General features: G+C 40.4%; 1 long non-coding RNA gene across 1 annotated transcript; it reads right to left on the reverse strand.

Moving 5' to 3' along the window:
• Nucleotides 1-293: 293 nt before the first annotated feature.
• LOC116483777 (uncharacterized) lies at nucleotides 294-9,353 on the reverse strand. The gene is made up of 4 exons (XR_004252357.2): nucleotides 9,306-9,353; nucleotides 6,368-6,805; nucleotides 5,270-5,442; nucleotides 294-692 (listed from the first exon to the last, which is right to left on the reverse strand). It is a non-coding gene; the product is annotated as an uncharacterized LOC116483777 (long non-coding RNA).
• Between the last annotated feature and the right edge of the window lie 5,673 nt (nucleotides 9,354-15,026).

The raw sequence follows: 15,026 nt of genomic DNA on the forward strand, positions 1-15,026 counted from the left end.
TGAATGAATAAACCAATATACAGAAATGTCACGTAGAGTGACAGCTCCTTTTTTCTAGCTTAATGTAAAACTGAAGATTTTTAAAATGGTTAACAGTTAGTTATTAGGTAACACAAATCAACTATATACTATAGAGAAAAGGATATTCTTAGGATCCCTGTGAAAAGATTAACAAGTGCTGATCTGCGTGTGGTAAGACTACAGGTGATTTTGTTTTGCTTTTATGTGCACGAAGGCATTGCCTAAATTTTTAGAAAGAACATGAGTTGTTTTTATTATGATATAAACAAGAGCATGAATCCTCAAAAAATGAAGTGTCTCCTTAACATGCTTCATAGCTTTACAAGGAAACAGAATACACAGGACACGTTGCTGCTGTTTTTGTGACTTCTGCTATCTTCTACATTCCTTGCTTCTCTGTTTCTCTCCTCTCCCCCCCTTTTTTTTTTCTTTTCCAAAACGTCACTGGTGGCAGCCTTGTCCTGAACATGGTGAGATGTGGTTCACATTTGCAGAAAGGTGGAATGCTTCCTATTGGATATTTCAAGTATTTAGGCATTGATGTCCTTATTACCACATCTCTGCTAATCTGGACTCCTGTCCATCATTGACTAGCTCCTCCTCATGGTCAACGTGTCCCAAAGTCGTGGTGGCAAGAATGCTGGAGAGGATTTCTAGGGAAGCAGTTTATCCTAAAAGGGGAATGTCAGAGTCAGTCATTTATTTGCTTCAAGACACAGGGTACCAGTTTCTCCTAAGGAGGTCTAGTGGCTGGTTCACCAAACTAAAATGAAGGAACCCAGCCAGACTCCCTACACGCCTCCCTCCAACAGCTAAGTGTGTCCTGAGCCGTCCTCTGAAGCATGAAAGCAATGCCTCTGTCCACGATGGGGCTGAGAAGAGTCCACCCCATAAAATGTTGTTGATGGGCTAGTCCTTCTCAGTTCCACTCAATGGGCCTTTCATTCCTGTGAAAGTTAGCAAATCCTCTTAAATAGTAATGCAATATTGAATGCTTTTTCCATAAGTCTACTTATACATATTGAGGAAAATTGGTACACTAGTCTAATAGTATTAAAGATGATCTAGAAAAAGACATACTGGCACTTGGAACACACTAGCCTTCTGCATTTATAACAGCATCAGGGGACTGTGGTCTTCTGTCTCATCTAACTGAGGTTAAATGGGCTAAATCAATTAAATTCAACAAACATCTGGTGGGTACCTAATAATTTAAGGTACAATGCTGGGGGTTTGGAGAATACAACTGGAATGAAGCATGATCCCTGTCATCAAGGTGCCTAGAAAGGACCTGTGATATAAATGCTCTTCTCCTTGACTACAGCTCAGTACAAAAACATGTTTATTTCCATTCATTAGATTATTCTATTTTAGCTGATATTTATTCTCATCCCCTTCTTAAAAATTTCAGTAACTTGGCCAGATGTGGTGGCTCACGCCTGTAATCCCAGCACTTTGGGAGGCCAAGGCGGGTGGATCACGAGGTCAGGAAATCGAGACCATCCTGGCTAACATGGTGAAACCCTGTGTCTACTAAAAATACAAAATTTAGCCAGTCATAGTGGCGGCCACCTGTAGTCCCAGCTATTCAGGAGGCTGAGGCAGGAGAATGGCGTGAACCTGGGAGGCGGAGCTTGCAGTGAGCCAAGATCATGCCACTGCACTCTAGCCTGGATGACAGAGCGAAACTCTGTCTCAAAAAAAAAAAAAAAAAATTCAGTACTTACAAACTACATTATCTATAAATTTTAAGCAAGCTTCTATTTGTTCATTGATGCCATTCATTATTGTCTTCACCCAACAAATATTTATTTAATGCTACTATGTGTCAGGAACTGTTCTAGAAGCTTAGAGATGTAGTGGTGAACACGATATGTGTTCAAGACACACACGCACATTTTTTTAAATTTTATTTTTTGTTTTTATTTTACTTTAAGTTCTAGGGTACATGTGCACTACGTGCAGGTTTGTTACATACGTATACATGTGCCATGTTGGTGTGCTGCACCCGTTAACTTGCCATTTACATTAGGTATATCTCCTAATGCTATCCCTGCCCCCTTCCCCGACCCCCAGGCAGGCCCCGGTGTGTGATGTTCCCCACCCTGTGTCCATGTGTTCTGATTGTTCAGTTCCCACCTATGAGTGAGAACATGCACACATACGCACATTTTTATTACACAGTTGACCCTTGAGCATCACAGGTTTGAAGTTCATGGGTCCACTTATAGATGGATTTTCTTCCACCTCTGCCACCCGTGAGATAGCAAGACCCAATCCTCTTCTTCCTCCTCCCAAGCAGCCTACTCAACGTGAAGACTACAAGGATGAAGACCTTTATGATCATCCTCTTCCTCTTAATGAATGGTAAATGTTATTTTCTCACCCTTATAATTTTCTTAACAACATTTTCTTTTTCTCTAGCTTTTATTATTGTAAGATACAATATATAGTGCATATAACACACAAAATATGTGTTAATTGATGATGTATGTTATTAGCAAGGCTTCTGGCCAAGAGCAGGCTATTAGTTGCTAAGTTTTTGGGGAGGCAAAAGTTGTAGGTGGCTTTTTGACAGAGGAGGGTTAGTGGCCCTAACGTTTTCATTGTTCAAAGGTCAACTAGATACACATACATATGTGAATATTTATATATGTGTATATGTATATGTGTGTGTATGTATACATGTCTGTATGCATATGTATGTATGTGTAGATGTATATATGAGTGTATATATATGTAACACACATGCACGCAAACATGCACACATAAATCTTCCTTCTTAGAAATTAATAAGAGCTGTGAAAAGAAAGCAAGCAGCACAAGGGGTCAAGAGACTCAGGAGCTCTTCTGAGATGGGGTGTGGCAGGGAAGCCCTCTGAAAACTTGGCATTTGAATGGAAGCTTACAAAGGTCTTGAAGGAGAGCACCACGCCAGGCTTCCCATCAAGTGCAAAGTCCTATAGCAGAAAGATGTGGGGGCATCTGGAGACCACCAGAAAGGCCCACGTGGCAGTGGCAAAGGGGCTGAAGGGTGAGTGGTGGGTGGGAGATGAGGGCTGACCTGGGATGAGGCTCCAGACCAGAGGAGCTCGTAGGCCATAGTGAGTAGTATGAGCTACTTTCCAATTGTGGAGAGCTTTGAGTCCAAAAAAATTTAATCTGACTTTCATTTTAAAAAGATTATTCTGACTACTTAGTGGAAAACATCTTATAAAATAAGTTAAAGGAAATGATTAATATCTGCTCCATTATTTCAGTCCTAGGTCCAGATTATTTTGCACAACCATACTAACTCTTTTCCAGTTTCAATACACTGACCGTAATTTGTCAATACAGTTACTGTTATCAAAGTGCAATTTCCACCTAGAAGGCATAAGTAAAAACTACATAACAACTAGAGGTTCCCAATGGTGAGCTCCTGTCTCTCAAGATGTACAAAGAGGTGATTCACTGCTAGGGCATTGTAGGAGTAATTTCTACGTTCGGGGACACTAACCTTGGGTACCTCTGAGATCCTGTCTTTTTTGAGAGTTGCTAATTCTCTGGATTTCTTTGCTTTCTATTTAATAATATAGATGGCACACAATTCTAGGTTTAAATAAGACATGGAGAGTTTAGTGGATATTGCGTTGGGCTCTCCACATCTTGTTAGGCCTCAAAACACTCCTTCCATCAGCTGCTGGGCATGGCGGTAGCAGATCAGCTGCCAGCCTCTTCCAAAAAGGTCCCCTGGCTGGAGAGAGCAGCCTAGCCCAAGGTCATGCCTCTTCCTGAGGAATCCTGTATCAGCCTTTGGTTAGTGTAAGGGAATAAAGACCTGACTCCCTTGCCTCAGCTGGAGACTGCATTGAAGGGCTTTTATCTCCAGAGATCCCCAAGGTCAGCTGGACTCTAACAGAGTCTGGCTTCTCCCTCCTAGTCCTGCCTTGTTCCCATCCCTTCCTCCATGTGGGTCCCCATAGGTATCCTCACTCAAAGTCTCCTGCCCCATAAGCTCAGGTTCTGTGTCTGCAGCCTGGGGAGCCCCAGTAGAACTGTTGTAATCCTAGCACTTTCGGAGGCCGAGGCGGGCAGATCACGAAGTCAGGAGATTGAGACCATCCTGGCTAACATGGTGAAACCCCGTCTCTACTAAAAATAGAAAAAATTAGCCAGGCATGGTGGCATATGCCTATAGTCTCAGCTACTAGGGAGGCTGAGGCAGGAGAATTGCTTCAACCTGGGAGGCGGAGGTTGCAGTGAGCTGAGATTGCACCACTGCACTCCAGCCTGGGCGAAAGAGCAAGACTCCATCTCAAAAAAAAAAAAAAAAAAGAAAACGCCTTTGATGTCATGTATGCAATGGGAGCCCAGGGCTCTTGTTAGAGTCTTGAAGGTGTCATCGTCACGTTTGGCTTGCAGTGGCTAACAGCCAGCTAGCTGCCTCACACTGTGTTCAGAGAAAGGGGCTGCTCTGGGAATTTCCAACCATGCTCCACGGAAGGATCAGTGTGTGCACAGTGCTGGGCACACTTCGGTAGCTCAGTAAATATGTACTAAAAATTAAAAATATAAACTGCAAATCTTTAGCCTGTGCTTGGATTTGGAAGATCCTGTAGACCATTCTGAGCCACAGAGCACACGTGGGTGCTAGGGACAAGACCACCTCTGGAGGTGAGGGATGACCTCTGCAGATTCTCGGTCAGAGGGCTATGTGAGAAAGAGATAAAACAGGCCTATAGCCCTGCACACGCTCTGCAGACTGCAAAGGAAAACTGGGCTATCCAGCAAGGTTGACCGAGAAAATAGAGCAGCACTGTTAAAGAAATTCAGAAATCATTTAAAAGACAGAAAAGTTTACTTCCTCAAATATCGTGAGCAAATGCTGCAAAGTATAACTTCACCTCTCCCCAATTTTATATCTTCCTCTGATATTTTATCATAATACTTTAATGGCTTCTTCTGAAGTGTTTTGATGGGATAATTTTTTTGCAGGTACCTTTCATATGCATCAGCTTGTTGGCATCAACAAATTAGATAATAAATTTAGCTACAATTAAGAACTACATTAAACATACTATGTACAGTATAAAGGTCACTGGAACCAAGTTGACATTTTATTGTATTTCAGCATAAAAATCAAGGCAACTTTTGTGAACATGATTAATAATTTGAATTCTGTACATGCAAAGGCATCCAAATATATTGTCTTAAAAGAATAAATGCTCAGTCAATGCACAATAAGTTTTTGATCAAAGTTCATTACCCCATGCTGTCCATGGACTGGGTGAGTCTCTCCGATCATTAAGTTTTTCCAAGAGGTGAAATGGTTCAGTGGCCCAGGCTTGGGAGACCCAGTTGGGTTCAGATCCTGGTCTTCCCTTCCCAGCTGCATGGCCTCAATCAAGTCACTTAGTTTTGACAGTTCAGTTCCCTCATCTGTAAAATGGAGATGGAAATCATAGTCTCTAACTTATAGAGTGGTTTTGGGAAGTTAATACACATTAAACACTTTGCACAGTGTCTGGCACATAATAAGCTATAACTAGCTATTCTTATTCAAATGGATTTTCTCCCCTGAAAAAATGCATCCAGGATATTTTGAGGCAGCTTGTGTCCCATGTACCAGACATGGTTTCTCCCATTTGGCAATGTCACTGAAATGATATTTGAGGACCAAGCATTGTGCCAAGGTAAGGCAGACATCCACTCCCCATAGAAGTGTCCATGGGTTTTCTGCCATTTCTAGCTATGGGATTCATTTATCAAAGCTTTGGGGAAATACTTTACCTATTTTATTTCTCTTGTCTGTAAAATGGACACAAAATACTTACCTATTTAGAGTTCAGTGCAAAATACTTGATGAATAATTAGCTTACACAGTGTCTAGTATGAAAGAATATTGGGGCCAGGCGTAGTGGCTCACACTTGTAATCCTAGCACTTTGGGAGGCCGAGGCAGACAGATCACCTGAGGTCAGGAGTTCAAGACCAGCCTGGCCAACATGGTGAAACCCCATCTCTACAAATATACAAAAATTAGCTGGGCATGATGGCGGGTGCCTGTAATCCCAGCCACTTGGGAGGCTGAGGCAGGAGAATTGCTTGAACCCAGGAGGTGGAGGTTGCAGTGAGCTGGGATCATGCCGTTGCACTCCAGCCTGGGCGACAGAGGAGACTCTATCTCAAAAAAAAAAAAAAAAAAAAAAAAAAGGAAAGAAAGAAAGGATATTGGAGATTGGAGGTGAAAAGTAGCCTGTATTACCATCTGTGCTGGGGTTTGGCATCCTTCACAAGGGGCTTGCAACAATCAGTTGAAGCACTATTATTGCATCTGCACTTGGGCATTGACAGGTTGGTCTTACCCACTGGATCCCAGTCATGCTGTAAACAGGGCTTGCTTTGGAGTCTGTCAGACCTGGCTTAGACCCAGGCTCTGACAAAGTGGCTGAGTTATGCAGCTATTTGGTGGCATCTAATACCCTATCCCGAAGGACTGCTGTGAACAGGAAGGAGGCGTCAAATTTGGCAGAGCCTGATGAGGTGAGCCCAGGACCCAGGAACTTCTATTCCCTCCCATGCTCAGGAACGTTAAGTGTTCTTCTATCTGCAAAGGTAGATGCTTAGCACATCATGGGTACTTCACTCATGATTGCAAAATTTGAATTTGTGATAAGTCATTTCAAAAGTCAGATCTAGGACCAAAAACACAATATCTGTCAACATGAACTGTAGATCATGGTTTTCCTCCAGCCCAGGAGTCTTCTTTCAGTAAACAATTTTTCTCCGAATGTCTTCATTCCCTAAATAAAACAAACAAAAAAGAGGTAAGAGATTTGTTCATTTCGATTCCCACAATATAGCTTACAGTCAAGATTAGGAAGAGTTTTCCAATTTTAGGTATCTTATTTCTCTGTTCTCTGAAATGGGTATAATAGTAAAGAACTTGCTAGGATTTAGTGTAAAGTACTTTCTCAACATTTGGACTGTGCATTTTATTTGAATCATGTCTCTCAAATTCAAATTTGTTAATGTTAACATGAGAGAGTAAATGACTAGAGATTCAGTCATTTGTGCATGTCCACAAAGAGATACTAATTTGGGCTATGGGGGAAATAGTCATTATAACAACATCCAAGGGCAGACAGGAAAATTGTAGTCATGGACTAATTATTCTTTTCATGTCTCAAGTTTACATCACTGTGAAAATTCTTCCTCTAAGGTTAGGTGGCAGCTAATGTGAATCCTAACTCAGGTGTTGGATATATTTATTAAGGTGGCCTTTCTTTAATGTTTCTACACAAAGTCAAGTGGACATGGACATTCAGAATACTACATATTCTGAAGCAATAAATCTAATATGCTGTAATATTATTTCCTCCTTCTATTTAAGGTAGATACTTAAACGCTGACTTACATTTCATTCAATCTTTAAGTTTTTAAAACAATGGATTTTCTCTACCGCATTCCCATCCCCTCACACTTTTTGAGCCCACCTGGCTGGATTTTGTGAAAATAGATCCTTCACACACAACAAAGAAGGAACTTTCTGGAAGGCTGTGATCTGGAACTGCAGACTTCTCTCTCAAGTCAAGTACGTTTCTGTCTTTCTTAAAGCTACAAAACTACAACAATGTTTATATTCATATGAAGTATTTCAGCAATTCATAGCCAATTTATCAATGACCACGCAGCTGCAGGCACTGCAGTTTAAAAAAATATACCAGCTCGCTTAGTGTTTACACAGGCTCTGAAAGCCCCACGTCCTGGCAGGGGGACAGGAGCCACCGGAGTCATTAGGAAGGTACGCTGGAGCTCCTGCCTGTGATGGTGGAGGGATGTTTGCGTTATAGCCCAACACATCATTAAGGACACAATTGTTATTTAATGTGGCACAATCATCTTTCTACTCTTCATGAAATCCACTTAAGTAATTACCTTCTTAGCTCATTGGCTCTGTGAGCTGCCTGGTTAGAAAGGGTTATATCTAAGGAAATATTAAAAACCGGGCTCACACTGTTGCCCCTTTAAGCTGACTTGTATTTATTAATATATTCTAAATGAAGATCTTTCTTCTTGCCCTGAAAGAGGGAGGAAACTCCAAGGTAAATAAATGCTCTGGAGCATTGGCAGGGTTTAAAGGGAATAAGAACACATTAGCCAAAGTCTCCTCACTGTCAGCCATTCTTAACAAAGCAGCTGATACCTGCATAATGCCTGGGCTCTTTGTAGTTTCAGTCTGACATCTGTTTTAGCCAATCAATTTTTCATTAAAGTCAAAATGCTGCTTTAAAATTTGCCTTGGCTTTCTCTTTTTAAGACAAGAACAAATTTATGACAAAAATATTCCTTTACAAAACTCGATGCAACAGCTTACTAAGCTGTGTGGATCTTCATAAACGGCATAGTTTTGAAGACTCATTTTGAATAGTCTAGATATTAAGATGGAAGGTTTAAAGAATCCACAGAACTTATTTTCAGAGCACATTTAAATGTCTTTTAAGCAGATTTTTTTTTATTATGACGTGTCCAAGATGAGCTTGCAGAGACTCAGCATCATTTAAGGAGAGCAGAGCTGAAGTACAGAATTGAAATTACTTGAAAACACACATCTGCATTTTAAACTTTAAGCTCCCTTTCAAAATACACTGTACAATCCATGTTTACTATAAATACAGCGAGGTAAGTCTGAAATACCTTTATCTTATTTGGTGGATCTGTGTTTGAGCCTCTTTGTTTGAGCAGAAGTGTCAGCTGTATTTTACTTTATTATATAAAAAAGTTTCAGAATTTAATTAAGGGTCAAGTACCAGCAGTAGATAAATGCAACAGCTAAAGCATATTTCTGATCACTCTGAAGTCTGCAATCATGAAAATTATTATCATTGAGTAAAACTGGTCTCAATGATGGTGACTGGGAGATGGATTCTGTGTTACTCAGCCATCATTTACATAATAATGGGTTCCAGTTTTCATCAGCACCTTTTGTTTGTACAGTGCTTACTGCTACAGTAAATTGTCAAAATGTCATTCCTCTCCAATCAGCCAGAAAATATCAACAGTAAACAAGGCACAGGAAGAAATTCTCTGATTAGGAGTGTGGCAGAGGAAGAGTAGAGCTGAAGTCTCTGTGATCGCTTGAAACATGTTATTCTGGTGTTCCCAATAATACAGTTGTACAGATTATGAAAATTACTTCTCTCTCTCGCCACCTCCACCCAGCCCCTTTAATGAAGAAATACCACTCTGCTTCCGAGGTCACCAGGAAACCTCAGGACGATCACTGGAGATTAATTGATTTACATATGTATTTGTCGGTGCCACTCTGTTCCCTCTTACTGGGGATCAGCCTCTCCTGTTTTTCTGGCAGGGTATTGCGGATTAAACGGGGCCAGATTCTCCTATAACGTTCTTGTCCCTGTTTGGTTCTCTGACTCCTGGCCAGTGGGGTTGCAGAGAATAAAGGAGCTGTGGAGAAGAATTTGGCCAGTGCCCACGCTGCTATCACATGGGGCAGTGACAGAGAGGCTCCCATCAGCTGACTCGCCAATACTCTTCTTGTTTCAGCTGAATTGCTGCCAGAGCAGGAACTCAGGAGCTGGGGAAGAGCCCCAGGCGGCAGCAAAGTCTTCCACTCTTCGCCTTTCTACTTGGCCATCACTTGAACTCGGAGACCAGGAACGAGGAAGGATGATAGCCAACTCTACAGTCAGCATTTAGGGCACCGAGCCCAGAGTGCCCAATGGCCAGTTCTCTCTCTTTCTGCTTTCCCTGCACCCCAGGCCACTCTTCAACATTTTAAAGTCCGAAAGAGACATGAAATCAACAACTCTTCCTGTTCCTCAGTGAAATCTCCCCAGGACTAGGAAAGGATGAGGATGAATTAGTACAGTATATGCCTTATAACCATTATAGTTACAAAGTATATTAAAATTAAAGACTTCACATTGTGTCTGAAATAAAAATGAATATAGTGGCATTCTGCCAAGAGTCCCAGAAACCACTCTTGTGTGGAATTGAAACATTTGGCTCATATAATACTTAATTTATTTTTATGAAATGACAAGTTATATAAATGTATGTTTAAAACAGAGGGGTACAACATTTTTTGGTAAGTTTTTTTTTTTTTTTGTATTCTGGCATATACAGCTACATGGTTGGGACTTATTTCTAAACAGAACAAAAAAGAATATGTTTTTCCAAAATGGCGTTTTAAAGCTATATGGTCCCCAAATATTTCAAAATATGATCATGCAGTTAGGTTGCCCATGTCAAGGCTCACAGTACCTTCATTGGAGATGAATAGGAGTTTTAAGATCTATTGAAATGAAATGTTGACATCAGGAAATATTTTGTACTGCTTTCAGGTTTCTTACCATGCATTTTATTTTGCTTGGCTACTTTTAGTTTTTTTCCCCCACTTCTCTTTGAAAATCCGACATTGTCCAAACCTTTTCGATTAAGAAGCTTGCCTGAATGAAAACGCCGTGATGCTGTGGTGGTGCATCAGTAAACAGGGGGCCCGAGGAGCGGGCAGCGCGCGGAGAAATAGGGCTGATCAGCGGTAATTACCCTGACACCTCATGCAGTACAGGGAATTAACTCCTAGGACTTTGGGCCGAATGAAGAAGAAGTTGATGTTTCACGTTGTGAATGCATCAGTGCCTGAACCCATTACCAGTTTAAACGGAGATGGGAATTTACTACACACTTTTTTTTTTTTTTTTTTTTTGGTTGGGAATGTAGACCGGTGTGCAGAAAATGAGAAAGTAATTCAGGATGCAGAAGCAACCACAATTTGTATTTTTAAGGCTTTTGCCTTCTGATTCTATATCATATCCATGACATATAAATACAAGAGAAGGTCCATGGCAACCATTGTCTTGAAAAGAAGGAGCCCGTTGTCTTAAAGAAGTTAGTATGTCACTGAAGTAGGTGAAGGTATTCCACAGCAGACCCATAGAAAGGAAAGTGCTCGAAAACACAGAGCAGGAGGGGAAACACAGCTCAAAAGGCAACTAGTTAGCAGCTGCCACTATGACCTTTAACTGCATCCATGGTAACTGGGCTAAAGATGGAGTTCCATTTTATTATTCTCACACCCACAATGTTAAGCCTGTGAATCCCATTGCAATTTAATGGCTGAAATCAGAAGGCAGATCTGTGTTCATTGGACCGGTGCCGATACCCTCTTAGCTAATGAGCGCAATAAACATTTTCATGCCAGGAAACCAGTGCAAGTGGAAATATTATGCCATACAGAAATATATACCCAAACACAAAGAAATGGTCAGTAAAGTCCGTCTTTTATGTATATTTGCATATTCTAGCATTCAAAGCCAATCATCTTTTAAAAGAATGAAAAAAGCTGCTAGACTATTAAAAACTGTGGCATACCACAAAGCTTACTGTGAATGAGAAATCAGAAGAGTTATGAATTCTAGAGTTAATGACTATTACTGCCTGTTCTATTATTTTCCTTAATGAATCTTATTATTTGTAATGTATGCTTCCTTTTATGTGGCTCTAATATACTTCATGCCTTTTCCCTGACTATATACTGTACCTCCAGCTGGGGCAAAAACCACTGCAAAAGTAATACCCTATTTTTTGGTAAAGGGAAGAGGTTTTATTATCGCTTTGTCTTCATAGCTATTTAGTTCATAGTTCCTTAAGAATTGATGACAATCGTGTCATATTGTTGTTACAGACTTTGCAACCTGCAAGGATACATAGATCATGCTTGTTTGTTTTGAAACCGCAGAAAAAAAATGATAATGGGAGCTCATCACCAGTGAATTAGCCTTTGAATGCATGCTGCCTCTCTGAACAACTGGTAACTGGTAACTTTTTTTTTAACCAAAAACATGTAAATTTAAGTTTAGAATGAGATGGCATCTGAAACTGAGCTCCTCAATTTAAGAAATAGCCAGTTTCAGAGGTTTAAGCATGATTAACACATGATATATAAAATTTTAACTGTGATTTTTCTGCTTCACTCTCCTAATAATTCTTTTTACAAAACTTTTACTCATTAAACTTTAGCTATGTAAATGTTCTGCTTGTATCAAAAGGCTGCCAAGAATTATCCTTGAAACCTATCTTACATTGTTTCAATAAGGCACAGCGTATAAAATTACATGGGCACCTACAGATAATGTAATTTTTGGTATTTTTCCGTCCTTTCTTTCAAATTTTTCCTCAGAAATATTAAAATACTCCCCAACTTTATTTTTGCTAAATTGTTTTCTGAGCAACGATGAGGGATTAATAACTTTCCTTATCAGGAACAATATGTTTGTCTTAGGGAACAATGTCAGGTATCCACTGTAAGAAAAAACTTGAACAATTTTGCTCACAGAAGCTGCTTGTCCTGGAAACTACAAAGGTCAGAGAGAAAATAATTTGGGTGCTTCTTATCTTTTAAAACAATGCCACTTTTATCATTATCAGAGAGTTTTAGAAAGGCTTTTTCTTTTTTTTTTTTTTTTAAAGCGAGACAAAGGAAGTAAGAACTCAGAGACCTGTTTACTTGACTTATGAAAGGGCAGGCCGTGCCTCCATCAGTTAAATAAAAGATGTTCTATCAATTTAGACAATTATACCAAAGATTAAGAATGTCATGAAGCTGATGAAATCTCCTAGGTAACATTAAAAAATAATATGCTTTTAGATCACATCATATATTAAATGACAACTGCCAATTTTTTTAAAAAGAGTACTCAAAATTCTTTCCTGAATGACAATGTGAAGTTAAAATACTTTGTTCTTAACAGTTAACTTCATTGACATGACGCTTCTGCTTCTTGACTAAGGAAACTTGGCTAATAAGAGCTTTTTGTTTATTCAAGTAAAAGTGGACTACAAGATATAAATTTTATAGCCTCCCTGCATCTTTGCTTAATTAAGGCATGCAGAGGAAATGTTTTGCTAGCACATTACTTGGTTTAAAATATCTAAATATGGCTTATATTTAAATAGTTACCATTCTCTTGACTTGGCTTTCCCTATTTTATTGGCTCCTGAATGATTGTTTTTCTTATCGTTAGGCTAGGAAAAATTATTGCAAGCTTTAATTAAAGAAGTGACAGTAGTCGCCACATGAAAGATCAGAAGAAGGGCTTACGATGACCTCGGCCCAGACAGAGCTCTGTAGAGGACTAATTGCAGGACCAGAGGCGAATGGTTTAACACAGCTGCCCTTCACAGCCCTTTTTGCTCAATGTGCACAATAATATCTGCTTCTTCTTGAGGACTGTTACACAGATACCTGCCAGTTATGAGTGGTCTGACACATTCTCAACATGGAGCTAGGGAAACCCAGAATCATTTAGCCATCTAATCTAAACAACGTATTTGTTATAAAGTTCACACCTGGGTAGAAGATGCCACCAGTCCTCTCAGCCTCAGTAAAGGCTCCTCCCCTCTTCTTGGGCCCAAGGAATGAAGGGAGAGGCCCTGCACTCCTCTGACCAACCAGGTTGAGTTTGGGCCTGGGATCCATGCTTTGGTGAAGAGCTCTAGGGGATCAGGATATAAGCAGAGATGCCATCAGCCAGCCAAGACTCTCTCATCTCTAGGGAAGTCTGCTGTCCTCACCTGGCTTTAAATCATACTCCCTTGCCCAAATCTGCCTTCTGGTCCTCTTCTACCTCCACCTGAGCCTTCCAGCTCCTGGCACAGTTTCAGGTTTGACCCTCTGTGCTGCCAGGCAAAGCACCAAGTTCTTCTGAGTTGTTGGTGACAAGGCACAAAAAGCCCATTGTCACTGTCTACTTTTCAACTTCTGGTCCTTCCCACAGGGTTACTTTGCTCATGTAGAAGATGTCAAACCAACCATCACTATTATCAGCAGCATCAGCAAGAACAATACACATTCATCGAGCTCTTACTCTGGGCATATCATAAGGACTATCTCATTTAATCCTTGTAGCAAGTCTATGAGAAAACCAATTCTGAGAGATTAAGTAAATTACCAGAGGTTACAGAGATAGGAAGTTTTTTGGTTGAGCTGTAATTCCCAGAAACAGCAACAGTGATAATATAAATATAAGGTTTGGTTGCATTTTTTTAGTACAGATACTAAGGTCTAGGACACTTAGCTAGCTAGCCATGCTATTTGTGGACTTGGAAGATGAGCTTGCTTAGCTAGCCATGCTATTTGGGGACCTGGATTCTTTTCTAACTGATTTTCTTCTAACGGTACTAGAACCCTTATCAACTTGATTGCTAAGAGGTATGGGAGAGAGAGGATTAGTTAGTAGACGCCCTCTAAGTTATGTCTATGGGCTTGACTCTTGATCCGTTAATGCTTACTGCAAAACATTGATGGTGGTTTTTGATTCCAGCATTCCTTGTGTCATTCCCAGCCTGTGACATGTCTGTGAATGACTTCATATAGTAACCATGTGCTGTTTTATCTCCATGGCCTGGTTTATAGTGAGAATTCCAAAGTATATCCATTGGATCAACTGACAAATTTTGGGGGCCTCCTGTAGCAAAATCATCTTACTAGATGACTTCAACAGAAAAGGGATGTGGAAGAGAAACAATCCCAAGTTTTTCAGTTGAGGTGGGATACACAAATATGTATGTGTTATTCATAAATACATGTTACCCCTTACTCTCCCCTCAAAGAGAAAGTTAGGAAAGTGGGAGACAAAGATGATAATACATCAAAACACATTTTGGGTGCTTAGGAAAAAGGACTTAGAAGTAAAGGTATACTTGACTTTGCAAACATGTCCAACATGATTCAAAAACTGCTACAGGGTCCACATTAATATGAAGTTTTGTCCTCCCATCTGCAGCCTCAGTCTGTGTACAAAAGCGTGGACCATATGATGGTCGGAACGAACTGGGATCGCAATCGGGCATTTCCTTCAGAGCCAGAAACTCTCCAGAGTATCAGTGAGAGGAACAGTTCTGATTCCAGAAGGGTGTTTTGTGATTACTCACTGTATTCTGACTTCAGGGGAGAGAAAATCATATTGCAGAAGACTTGTGGGAAGAAGGAAGGCAAAC

Source organism: Hylobates moloch, unplaced genomic scaffold, assembly GCF_009828535.3.
Source record: "Hylobates moloch isolate HMO894 unplaced genomic scaffold, HMol_V3 SCAFFOLD_15, whole genome shotgun sequence".
In the NCBI taxonomy this organism is placed as follows: Eukaryota; Metazoa; Chordata; class Mammalia; order Primates; family Hylobatidae; genus Hylobates; species Hylobates moloch.